Genomic DNA, 12,667 nt, shown 5'->3' with positions numbered 1-12,667 from the left:
CTCAGTGCTGGGTGGAGGATACCCTGAGTCAGCACAAATCTCTCCTCAGCCTTCCTATCAGGCATGGATGAGCAGAGGGTTTGCCTGCAGGACACAGCCAGCCACCTCCAGCTGCACCTCTCACCTCACACTGACAAGCCTCCAGCCTTTACAGTGGCATTAGGTGGGGACCTTCCTTCCAAATGGGCAGAATTCAAACCCCCCAGTGGAAACAGTGAGATCCTCCTGCCTTTTCTCTTGTACCTTTCCTTCCACGAGCACATCTAAAGCACATTCAAGATTTCCAATCCAGATCAAATGAAAGAGCCAAAAGGTAAAGAACTAAACTGCAGCCAGGCTTCAACATAAACTTTTCCAGATGTTACAGCTTACTAAATCACCTCCAAAATCAGTTCTGTCTTGAGCCAATGAGCAACACAAGGATCAGTAAAACACTGCTGCCACTGGGGAACCATTTCACTACTGGGAGACAGCTCAGTTGTCTGGGTAAGGAAGGCAAACAACTTGAAGGCATTCTGAGAGGACAAACACAACTCCCATCTATGCTCCTCACAGTAAGAGAGTCCTGGAAAAGCCCAAAGAGCAGACTTCAGCTTCCTAGAACAAGACATAGGAGACAGCTACAGCCCTTTTGATGGCACAGGCTGCAGCCAAAAGGGTGGTTTTTAATGACACTGGGCAGGGTGTCCTGCGTTCCCCCAGTGATGCTGGAAACACAGATGTTGGGCAAGCTCAGGAAAACCAAGCTCTCCACATTTCTGATCTTTGCACCAAAGGAAAAGCTACAGCTTTCAGTGCTTGATGGATGGAAGACTATTAAAAGAAATGGTTATTATTGTCATGGCTCCCACCAGTCACACAGGAGGCCGGGATCTGTCCATGTTTCCCTTATTAATCTATCTTCCATGAGAGTCTGACTGGCCTGAAATAGCTAGTTGGGACCAACATCTGGGCTGAGAGCTCTCTGGAAGCAAAACTGCCTCTGTCTGTTTACAGAATTCTAGACACCACGAGAGCAGAAGAGGGAGGGGGTTCAGTGGCTAAAGCTTTCTGTCTTGTCCATGCCCCTTCACAGTGCTAACCAGTGACCAGCAACCCAAAGGGGAGTTTGGGATGCTGCTGGTGAGCAGCCAGAAGTCTGCATGCTCGTTCAAGCCATCTCCTCCAGCATCTTCTCCTGAAACATGCAGCTGACACCTAGCACAGGCTGTCTCATGATATGTCTAGAGTTCAACTTTCCATGGACATCCTGAACAAAAGCCAGAAAGGACTACAGCAGGAAGAGAAAGACTCTCAAATATTCTTCATTTTCAGCAAAGAATCATTCCATGGCCAGGCTTCAAACGAGACTAAAGCTTGATGCTGACACTACTTTAACAAGACAGCTTAAACCAAAGGATAGATGCAGATTTCCTTTACGAGCCTGCCTCCCCAGAATGCCTGCCCTTAAACTGTGCCCTTAAGCAGAGGGCAGAGAACAAGCAAGATGAGAAATGCAGTCCCACAGCAAAGCCAGAGAACATCCCATCACTGGAAGCAAAGCCAGCTTCTCATCACTGCTCCTGCACCACTGCACTGTCAGGTGGCCCAGGACTTTCCCATGTGCAAGAGCACATCCCAGCTTTCCATTTACTTCCTGGATTCCTTCCACATTTCCACTTCCAGAGCTGCAAAAAGGAAAAGAGATAATTATGAAGTGCTCTATGGTTTCCCTGTCCCAGGCTGGTAAGGTGTTGGCCAAGACAGCAGTGGCCCCAGTACAGCCTCTGCTACAGGCTATGCTGCCACTCAGCTGCTCCTGTTTTTCCAGCTTGTAGTGTGCTGATCTTCCCCTCAGGGTGTTCCTTCCTTGCCACTTCTGCTCCAGTTTCTTTCACACACCTCCCCTTTCTTCTTCCCAGTCTTATGCTCTGGCTACTTCTTATGCTCTTCACTTCCCCTCTCAGCTGCAGCACCCATAAAGGCAAAGCACCTTAGCTGCACCCTCATGAAACACCCAGCTCAGGTTCCTGAATCACAGCATGGCTTGGGTTGGAAGAGACCCTAAAGCTCACCCAGTTCCAGCCCCCTGCCATAGGCAGGGACACCTCTCACCAGCACAGCTTGCCCAAGGCCTCATCCAGCCTGGTCTTGAACACCTCCAGGCAGGGGCATCCACAGCCTCCCTGGGCAACCTGTGCCAGTGTCTCACCACCCTCCCTCTCAAGAATTTCTTCCTCATCTCCACTCTCACTCTCCCCTCTCCCAGATCAAAGCCGTTGTCCCTCATCCTGTCACTCCCAGCCCATGTCAGAAGTCCCTCCCTAGCTCTCCTGGAGCCCCTTTAGTTACTGGAAGGTTGCTCTAACATCTCCCTGGAGCCTTCTCTTCTCCAGGCTGAACAGCCCCAATTCTCTCAGCTTGTCCCCATGGAGAAGGTTCTCCAGCCTCTGATTGTCTTCTTGGCCTCTGCTGGACCCTCTCCAGCAGGTTATTTGTACTCTTTCATTTTACCAGCTTTTACAAGCTCCTCTGAACAAGCATCTCTTTGGTTTGCTGGGGTTTACTGCCTTTTGTTGTCTTTTACTGTGTTTTGCTGTGCATGCCTGCAGCAGTCTGCACAACCTCTATCTTTTGCACTCTAGTTTACTGCTAAAAAATGTATTACCTCATCAACTTTGTCTTTAATTTTGCTGGTTCAACAAATTCTGTTAATCCCTTACATTTTGGTTAGCTGATGAAGTTGCTGCTTTAGGAAAAGTGTCACTTAAACTCCTGGGCTTCCACCAGAATTATTTAGTGAACAAAATCCATCTACCAGCACCTGAAAGAGATGTTGAAGCAAAACATGACAGGAGGGAAAATGCAGCTGGTGAGAGAGCAATAAACACACTGTAAATTCTGAGGGCTTGCACAAGAAACACTGAGTGGTGAATGACTATTCCAGAAATGGAAAACTAGAGAGAGCCTCGACTTCCAAACAGGGCAGTAGGCAGGGCTCCAGCAAACAAAACAGAAGTGGAAAGGAGGCAAAAAAAAGTCTTCTTGGATTCAAACAGTTTTGAGAATGAAAACAGGGATAAAAAAAAGAAGAATTAAAGCATGAGGAGCCGAAGCCTGTTCCCATATTTTAGTGTGCTCTGTGGGCTCTGTCCTGACATGCAGCAGCAGCTCCTGGGCTGCTGACAGTGTCTGATAGGACTCCCTGCTGAAGGTGGGGTTGGAAACAGGATGGGGTTAAAACTGCTGCAGAGTAGGGGAGGTCATGCCATTGCCTCCTGTTTTTAAGTGCCAGGATGACCTCTCAAGCTGTGCCCTTCGGAGGTGGTAGATCAGGTAGGTAAGACCCGCAGATCACCCCCATGGCAGTCTGCAGAGCAGTGTGTGGGAAGGAGCAGCTGTCAATGTTGACAAGAGTCACATGGCACTGCCCCTTGCTGCCAGAGCCAGGATGCCTTGCAGGAATGGCCTGCACCAGCTCTCATGGACACAGCCCTCTCCGAGCCCTCTGAGCACAGCCCTGCCACATCACCCTGCTGGAGATGCTGGAGGGCTTAGAGCATGGACCTTGGAGAGCTGTTCAGTCAGATCCTTTCTGTGGAGACATGCAGATGAAATCTGATAAGCACTAATTGGTCATAGAATCATGGAACCAGAGCATGGCTGGAAAGGACCTCAGAGATCATCTAGTCCAACCACCTGCCAGAGCAGGGTCACCCGGGGCAGGGCACACAGGAACATATCATAGAATCATAGAATCAGTCAGGGTTGGAAGAGACCACAAGGATCAGGCAGTTCCAACCCCCTGCCATGTCCAGGGACACCCTACCCTAGGGCAGGCTGCCCACAGCCTCAGCCAGCCTGGCCTTAAACACCTCCAGCCATGGGGCCTCAACTCCCTCCCTGGGCAACCCATTCCAGCCTCTCACCACTCTCCTGCTCAACAACTTCCTCCTCACCTCCAGCCTCACTCTCCCCACCTCCAGCTTTGCTCCATTCCCCCCAGTCCTGGCACTCCCTGAGAGCCTAAAAAGTCTCTTCCCAAGTCTCCAGAGAAGGAGACTCCACAACCTTCTGGGCAGCTGCTCCAGGCCTCCAGCACCCTCACACCAAACAAGATTCTCCTCATGTTGAGGCAGAACCTTCCTGGGTTCCAGGTGGTGTTCACCACCCCTTGCCCTATCCCAGGATGCCACTGCAAAGAGCCTGGCCCCGTCTTGACAGAGCTCTCTAAACATTGCTCAGACACCCTCTCAGCCTTCTCCATCAGGCCTTTGTGTGTGAGTTCTATCAGAGAATGCTTTAGCACCCTCAGATGTCCAAAGGAGCTCTCACTACACACAATCCCTCCTGCTTTGTGTCTCAAGAACCCTCTCTGCAAACCAACAATGAAAAAGTACAACACAGCTCCTGCTTCTGTGCAAGGGGTGAACGAAGCTTCAGGCATCACCCCTGAGGTGATGCCTACAAGGGTCTGCCACAGTGTGTGCTCAGCACAGCAGTCAAGGAGAAGCACAGATGACAGAGACATAGAATCCTAAAATGGCTTGGTCTGGAAGGCAGTTCCAACCCCTGCCATGGGCAAGGACACCTCTCACCAGCACAGCTTGCTCAAGGCCACATCCAGCCTGGCCTTAAACACCTCCCCAGCTCTCCTGGAGCCCCCTTCAGGTACTGGAAGGCTGCTCTGAGTTCTCCCTTGGAGCCTTCTCTTCTCCAGGCTGCAACAGCCACAACTCTCCCAGCCTGTTCCCACAGGGGAGGTTCTCCAGACCTCTGATCATCTTTGTGGCCTCCTCTGGACTCTCTCCAGCAGATTCAGGTCCTTCTTGTGCTGGGTTCCCAGAGCTGGAGGCAGTGCTGCAGGTGAGGGCTGAGCAGAGCAGAGCAGAGCAGAGCAGAGCAGAGGGGCAGAATCCCCTCCCTGTGCTGCTGCTCTCCCTGCTCTGGCTGCAGCCAGCACACAGCTGGCTCTGGGCTGCCAGCGACCAGTGCTGGCTCCTGGGCACTTTGGCACCAACTGACACCCCCAAGGCCTTCTCTGCAGGTTGCTCTCAGCCATTCTCTGCCCAGTATGGATTTGTGCTTGGGATTTAATCAGGTGCAGCTCTCTTCTCAGCTGAAGGTCTGCAAAGAAGGTGCTGGACTCACTGATCTGCTGCCCAGCACTCAGCCTTCAAACTACACCACCCAAGGCTGTCTACTGCAGACATTCCCACCAAGGAGACCTGGGTTAGGAACAACAACAGTGACAGAACACACCAAGACTGCATCACCAAATCTGCTTTTACAGGCCAGGCTTGAATGGCTCTAAATCAACCAGAGAATATGCTCAAGTGTTCCCTGCTGTGAGGTAGAGAATGGATTTTCTACTGCTTGAGGAATACTGAGCTTCCAAGCCCCACTGACAGGGGCAGGCACTAAAACACATCCACCAAAGGCAAGATTTCTAGAGTGCTTCTCAGGCCAGTCAAGAGCAGGTGTGTGAGACAGGTGAGCAGCAGGGCAGGCAGAAGCCCTCAGCTGCAAGCACCACCAAAGTAAAGTCCTAGAGATCTGAAGGGGATTTTCACAGCCTGTCTGCAGCTCTGCCTGCTTCCCTGGGACTAAACAATGATCTGCCTGCCTTATATACTCCTGCAAACAATCCTCTCCTCATTTCAGAGTGTGCTGACCAGAGCTCATTTTTAGATCTGACAAACCATGGAAACATCTCCAAAAAGATTCCAAAGAAACACAGTGACCTCTCCAAGCTGGAAGGCAGAGCTGCTTCAGCATCATCCCAGCTACTGTGCAGGGTGAACAAATTGTGGGATCCCTCCATGGCCTCCCACAGTCATCTGCTGTCCCACAGAAAGCTAGCAAAGATCATCTGGAACCTGCAGCTTCACCTTTAGCCTTGAACTTCTAGCTTGAACTTCTCAGAATCAGCTCAAGGAGGCCTCTGCTGAAGGGGGGAGTCCTGCTCTGAACAGTGTGGCCAGCAGCCCTAGGGGTGCAGCTGTCCCGCTCTGCTCAGCACCAGGGAGGCCACTCCTCAAATACTGTCTTCAGATTTTGACCCTGCACTTCAAGAAGGACATTGAGGGGCTGGAGTGTGACCAAAGAAGAGCAACCAAGCTGGTGAAGGGCCTTGAACACAAGTGAAGAGGGGCTGAGGGAACTGGGGTGATTTAGTCTTCAGAAGAGGGAGACTTGCAGAGAAGGATGACCTCATCACCTCCTACACCTGCCTCAGAGGAGGTTGAAGCAAGGTGGGGGCCAGGCTCTTCCCTTCTCCAGGTGACAGGACAGACTGCTGCCCATTATGACAAGAATGTGCTGCTCTGCGTTGGTCTGCAGGAAAAGCAAGAGACACAAAAGAATGCTGAGCAGAACCCTTGCTGGAGTGGAGTTTGCTCTGATGGCCTTCAAGAAACAAATTCTATACTTCAGCCATTCACCAGCTTGCATCACAGCAGCTGTGGCTTTCCAGCTGGGCTTGTACCATAACAAAATAACCTTTCTGCAAGATCAGAGCATCAGCAGCACAAACCCCCACCTGCAGCTGTCCAGCTGAATGCACGACTCCACTACGCTGCAAGGACTCTGCTGTCCGCTCCTCCTGATCCCAGGACTGACACATCTCAACAAGGTGTTGGATGTCTTCAACCCTCAAAAAGAGTTGCTGTAATTTCACAGAATCACAGCACTGCTTGGGTTGGAAAAGCCCTCTGGCATCATCCAGTCCAGCCCTCAGCCCAACCTCAGCATGGCCATCAAACCATGTCTCACAGGTTTCTTGAACACCTCCTCCCGGGGCAGCCTGTGCCAGTCCCTGACCACTCTAGCAAAATGTCTTGGGTTCAAATGCAGGTTCCCAGAGACTCTAATAAATTTAATAGACCCAATGACAATTTATAGAATTTATAGAGTGCCCTCCCCTCTTCCCCCTCCTTTCCCCAAAAGACAGGGAGAGAGAGAAAGGTAGGGACACCCCAATAAATCAATCTCACTCGATTTGGAAGTTAAAAAGGAAAAGTTTAACAATAACTTAGAAAAAGGGATTGGAGGTAGGGGAGTTTACAAAGGATAAGGAAGGGAAAAAACAGCAAAATACAAACAGGGATGGATACAACCCGAGTAGTGTGATGGTGTCTCTGCCTCGTGGCTGCCACGTGGTGTGCTGGTATGCAGTATCAGTGTATATGTGTGTAGAGTGAACGCAGGAAAAGAGGAGAGTGAGGAGCAGGAAGTGCTCCTCTTTTATACCGCAGGAAGTGGGGGGGAGTGGGCTAACCATCACCTGGAGTGTGGCCCACCCCTGGGGAGGGGCCAAGACCCCTAGGGTCAGGTTCAGGGTTACTCCCCCAGGAGTGTTAACCCTACACATTCCACCCCTTAGTTAGACCACTTCCACTTTCCTACGAACAGTCTTCTTCTCCAAAGATGGGAAAAGTGTCCATGGGTTAAGAGTTCGTGAAGTCCTTCTTGGTCCCCGGCTGTATCGCAAGGCGATGTGCTCCTCTGGTCCGGTGCAGGTTGGTGAGGTGTGAGCAGGACAGGAACGGAGGAAAAGTCAGTGAAACAGGAACAGTTCTTGTTGGAACTCAGGAAAGTCTTTTCCCTCTGTGAAGAAAAAACATCAGGAACAGTCTCTCTTGGTGTCTGGCATCAGGGGAACAGGTGTGGATGAGATGGCTGTAGACATCCTCTGGAGGGAAATCAGGAACAGTCTCTCACTGCAGGGCATCAGTGACAAATCAGATGCAGGGTTCTGGTTGGACGCCGTGGTGTGATGTGATGCTGTAGGACTCTGGATAGCTGCTGGTGTGATGTAGGTTCTGTTGGACGCCGTGTAGTGGTGAGGGTATAACTACAAAAACAACTTGTAACCCCTTATGAACTATAATACAAGTATTGCACAACTATTATACAACTATAATACAAGATAACCTGAAATATCTGGAACACATGGAATCAACTCTGAGATTTCAAAACCTTTTCAGCTAAAGAGAGATTTCTCTGAGGGACACACTCTATAGTACCAGTTTCCATCATCACCCAGTATGTATGACCAGGACCCTCTGCAGATACCACCCCTTTGATAGGTTTTCCCCCACCAGAGGCAGGAGCAACCCACACAGTCTTTCCCAGTAGATTCCTTTCACAGACTACAGGAACTCCATCTCCCTCAACTACAGGCAATAGGGCAGACTGAGCAGGACCAGCTTTGCTGACTGATCCCCTGCTGTTCACCAGCCAAGTGGCTTCTGCAAGGTGCTTCCCCCAGTTTCTGAGAGTTCCACCTCCCATAGCCTTCAGGGTGGTTTTCAGCAGGCCATTGTGTCGCTCAATCTTTCCTGCAGCTTGTGGGTAGTATGGGATGTGGTAAACCCATTCTATCCCATGCTCTTTTGCCCAGCTGCTTACAAGGTGGTTCTTGAAATGGGTCCCATTGTCTGACTCTATTCTCTCTGGGGTGCCAGGTCTGCACAGGATGTGGCTCTGCAGGCCCAGAGTGGTGTTACGGGCAGTAGCATGAGGTACTGGGTAGGTTTCCAGCCACCCCGTGCTTCCCTCCACCATGGTTAACACATACTGCTTGCCACTGCGAGACCGAGGCAGAGTGATGTAATCAATCTGCCAGGCCTCCCCATACCTGTACTTTGACCACCTTCCCCCGTACCACAAAGGCTTCATGCGCTTGGCTTGCTTTATGGTGGCACAGATGTCACATTCACGGATAACCTGAGTTATGGCCTCCATGGATATGTCCACGGATCTGTCTCAGGCCCATTGGTATGTGGCATCTCTTCCTTGGTGGCCAGAAGAGTCATGTGCCCACCGAGCTAAGAACAGTTCACCTTTGTGCTTCCAGTCCAGGTCAATCTGGCAGATGTGGGCAGCCTGGTCAGCTTGGTGGTTATGCTGCTGTTCTTCAGTGGCTCTGCTCTTTGGGATGTGAGCACTGATGTGTCGGATTTTAACTGGTAGTTTGTCTAGGCATGCAGAAATGTCTTGCCAGAGATCAGCAGCCCAAATAGGCTTCCCTTTTCTCTGCCAATCATTTCTCTTCCACTCCTTCAGCCACCCCCATAAGGCATTTGCTACCATCCATGAGTCGGTGTAGATGTATAGCATTGGCCACTGCTCTCGTTCTGCAATGTCCAGGGCCAGCTGGATGGCTTTCACCTCAGCATACTGGCTGGATTCACCTTCTCCATCTCTTGCCTCTGCAACCCTGCATGTGGGGTTCCAGACGGCAGCTTCCATCTCTGCTTGCTGCCTACAAGAGGGCAGGATCCATCTGTGAAGAGAGCAGATGCCTTTTCCTCCTCAGGAAGGTCACTGTATGGGGGGGCTTCCTCGGCACGGGTCACTGCCTTCTCTTCTGATGGCTTTCCAAATTCAGTGCCCTCTGGCCAGTTGGTAATGACCTCTACAATGCCTGGGCGCTTGAGAGTCCCCATCCTAGCCCTCTGAGTTATCAGAGCCATCCACTTACTCCAAGTGGCATCTGTGGCATGGTGCGGAGTCGAACCCTTCCCTTTAAACATCCAAGTCAGGACTGGAAGCCTTGGAGCTAAAAGGAGTGGTGACTCCGTCCCAATCACCTCAGAGGCAGCTCTGACTCCCTCATAGGCAGCTAGGATTTCTTTCTCTGTGGGGGTATAGTTGCTCTCTGAGCCTTTGTACGCCTTGCTCCAGAACCCGAGTGGGCGGCCTCTTGTCTCATCAGGAGCTTTCTGCCATAGGCTCCAGCTAGGACCATTCTCACCGGCTGCTGTGTAGAGAATGTTCTTAATCTCTGGGCCGGTTCGGACTGGTCCCAAGGCCATGGCATGGACCACCTCTCGTTTGATCTGGTCAAATGCCGCCTGCTGCTCAGGTCCCCACCCAAAGTTATTCCTCTTTCTTGTAACGTCAAAGAGGGGTTTCACAATTTGACTGTACCCGGGAATGTGCATCTTCCAAAAGCCCACAAACCCCAGGAAGGATTGTGTCTCCTTCTGGTTAGTGGGTTCCACCATAGTGGCCACTTTATTCACCACATCCATGGGGATGTGGCGTCGGCCATCCTGCCATCGAACTCCCAGGAACTGGATCTCTCTGGCAGGCCCTTTCACTTTGCTTCTCTAAATGGCAAAACCAGCATCCAACAGGATATTAATGATCTTCTTACCCTTCTGGAAGACCTCCTCTGCTGTCTCACCCCATACAATGATGTCATCAATGTACTGCAGATGTTCCGGAGCTCCACCCTTCTCCAGTGCAGTCTGGATGATGCTATGGCAGATTGTAGGGCTGTGCTTCCACCCTTGAGGCAGTCTGTTCCAGTGGTACTGGACTCCTCTCCAGGTGAAGGCAAACTGAGGCCTACATTCTTCTGCAATGGGGATGGAGAAGAAAGCATTAGCAATGTCAATTGTGGCATATCATTTGGCCTCCTTCGTTTCCAGTTCATACTGCAGCTCCAACATATCAGGCACGGCTGTGCTGATTGGAGGAGTCACTTCGTTCAGGCCTCTGAAGTCCACAGTCAGTCTCCACTCCCCTGTCTCCTTTCGCACTGGCCATATCGGGCTGTTGAAGGGCGAGTGGCTCTTGCTGATGACAAGCTGCTGCTCCAGGCGGCGAATCAGCTGCTGTATGGGTAGCAGGGAGTCTCTGTTGGTGCGGTATTGCCTGCGATGAACTACATGAGAAGCAATAGGTAACTTGACATCTTCCACCTTGTGGGTACCAACCACGGAAGGGTCATCTGACAAGCCAGGCATGATAGACAGCTGCTCTTTGTCTGCAGTCTCTACAGCTGCTATGCCAAAAGCCCACTTGTTCCCCTTCGGATCTTTAAAGTACCCTTCCCGGAGAAAGTCGATCCCCAGGATGCAAGGTGCATCCGGGCTAGTTACTATGGAGTGCTTCTCCCACACATTCCCGGTGAGGCTTATCTCAGCCTGCAGCACAGTCAACTCCTGAGACCCCCCTGTGACTCCTGCAATTGTAACAGTTTCTGTCCCCCTGTGGCTGGAGGGGATCAGAGTGCATTGGGCACCGGTGTCTACCAGCGCTCTGTACTTCTCGGCTTCAGAAGTGCCAGGCCATTTCACAAACACATCCCAATATACTCTGTTATCCCTGGCCTCCGCCTGGCTGGAGACAGGGCACCTCTAATTCTGAGCAGTGTGACCGCATGAGGCACATGGGCCTGAGTTACTGGCTTCACCACCCCTTGAGCGAGAGGGCTGCCTGCGGGACACTGGGGCAACTCCTCTTCTGGAGGAGTTATTCCCTGTGTTTGTCCCCTGCAGTTCCCTTACCCTGGCCCATAGAGCTGAGGTGGGCTGGCCATGCCATCTGTCCATGTTTTCCCCATGGTCACACAGTGTTCTCCAGAGTGACCCCTGTGTGTACCCTGTCTGCTCTGGGCTGGTCTCCTGCGGGGAGGAGGAGGAGCACGGCGGCGTGTGTTCCTTACAGCTGAGACTTGCACCCATTCTGAAGGTGAGGAGCAGTCATCCTCTGCCTTCTGCATTTCAGAGAAAGAGGCTTTTAGCTCGTTCATTTCTTGGGTGAGGGTCTCTACAGTGGCAATTAAGGTTTTCCTCGACAAACTGTCTTCAAACTGTCTTAGGTCATTCACAAACTCCCTGATTGTGGGAAGGTTGTTGGGGTCTCTGCCCAGCAGCAGTGCTCCCAGTGTAGGGGCATATGTGGAAGGGGCACACTGTGTCAGTTTCTTTAAGAGGGCTGGCTTCATGCGGACATCATCAGGGTCCGAGGGCATCTGGTCGGCTCCATAGATTATTTCCTGTACAGCCATTTGCCTCAGGTATGAGATCCCCTGTTCCATATCTGTCCATTTAAGGGGATGGAAAATCATGTCATCCTTAGTCGGGTACCTGTACCTCACAGCTATCAGAAGCCTGGCCCAAAGTGAGTGGGTACCATCGAGCCTTCCCAGCTCCTTATCCACACCTCCATCCCTCGACAAGGATCCCAGCTGCTTTGCCTCCCTCTGATCTAGGTCCACGGTTTCTGCTCCTGCATCCCAACATTTCAAAAGCCAGGCTAAAAGGGACTGTCCGTTTGCCCTTGCATACTCCTGCCTTATGTGCCTGATTTCCTTTCTGGGCGTGGAGCTGATAAGGATAACTCCATTATCAGGTCCATTTCCAGCTGGTTGCTGTTGCTGGGGGGTGCTGGTTCCCGAAGAGGTCCCTTGCCCTGGATCGGTGTCTGTGGGAGGGTTCGGGTTTGATCTGACTTGCTGCGTGGTAATTGGAGCCAGATGGAGGGGGCTGGGCTGTGGGGGCAGGGTCCGGGGGGCTGCCCTGGGCGGGACCGGGGGCGGAGTTCGGGGCGGAGCCACGCTAGGGGCGGTGCCTGCGCTCGGGGCTGCCGGACCCGTCGGACTGGTCTGACTTGTCGCCCACCCCCCGCAGCTGCAGCTCGGGCAGTGAGGGCCACCCCTCCCCCTAAGCATCCTAATGGCGGCGCCCACCCGATACTTCCACGTGTCCAAGTTCAGAGCTACCTTGTTAATTCCCAAACCCACATTTACACACAGTGAAATAACAGTTATCCAGTACCATTTCTCCCCCAAAATATCTGGAGCTTCTGTGTTCCAATGCATATACTCAGATTGATTCCATGTTCCAGAAACATTTCTAAACACAGTGATATTACTAACAGAATTCAGGAA

Source organism: Pogoniulus pusillus, chromosome 33, assembly GCF_015220805.1.
Source record: "Pogoniulus pusillus isolate bPogPus1 chromosome 33, bPogPus1.pri, whole genome shotgun sequence".
Taxonomy (NCBI): Eukaryota; Metazoa; Chordata; class Aves; order Piciformes; family Lybiidae; genus Pogoniulus; species Pogoniulus pusillus.
The sequence above is the reverse complement of the archived record's forward strand: the minus strand, read 5'-3'. Positions refer to the sequence as shown.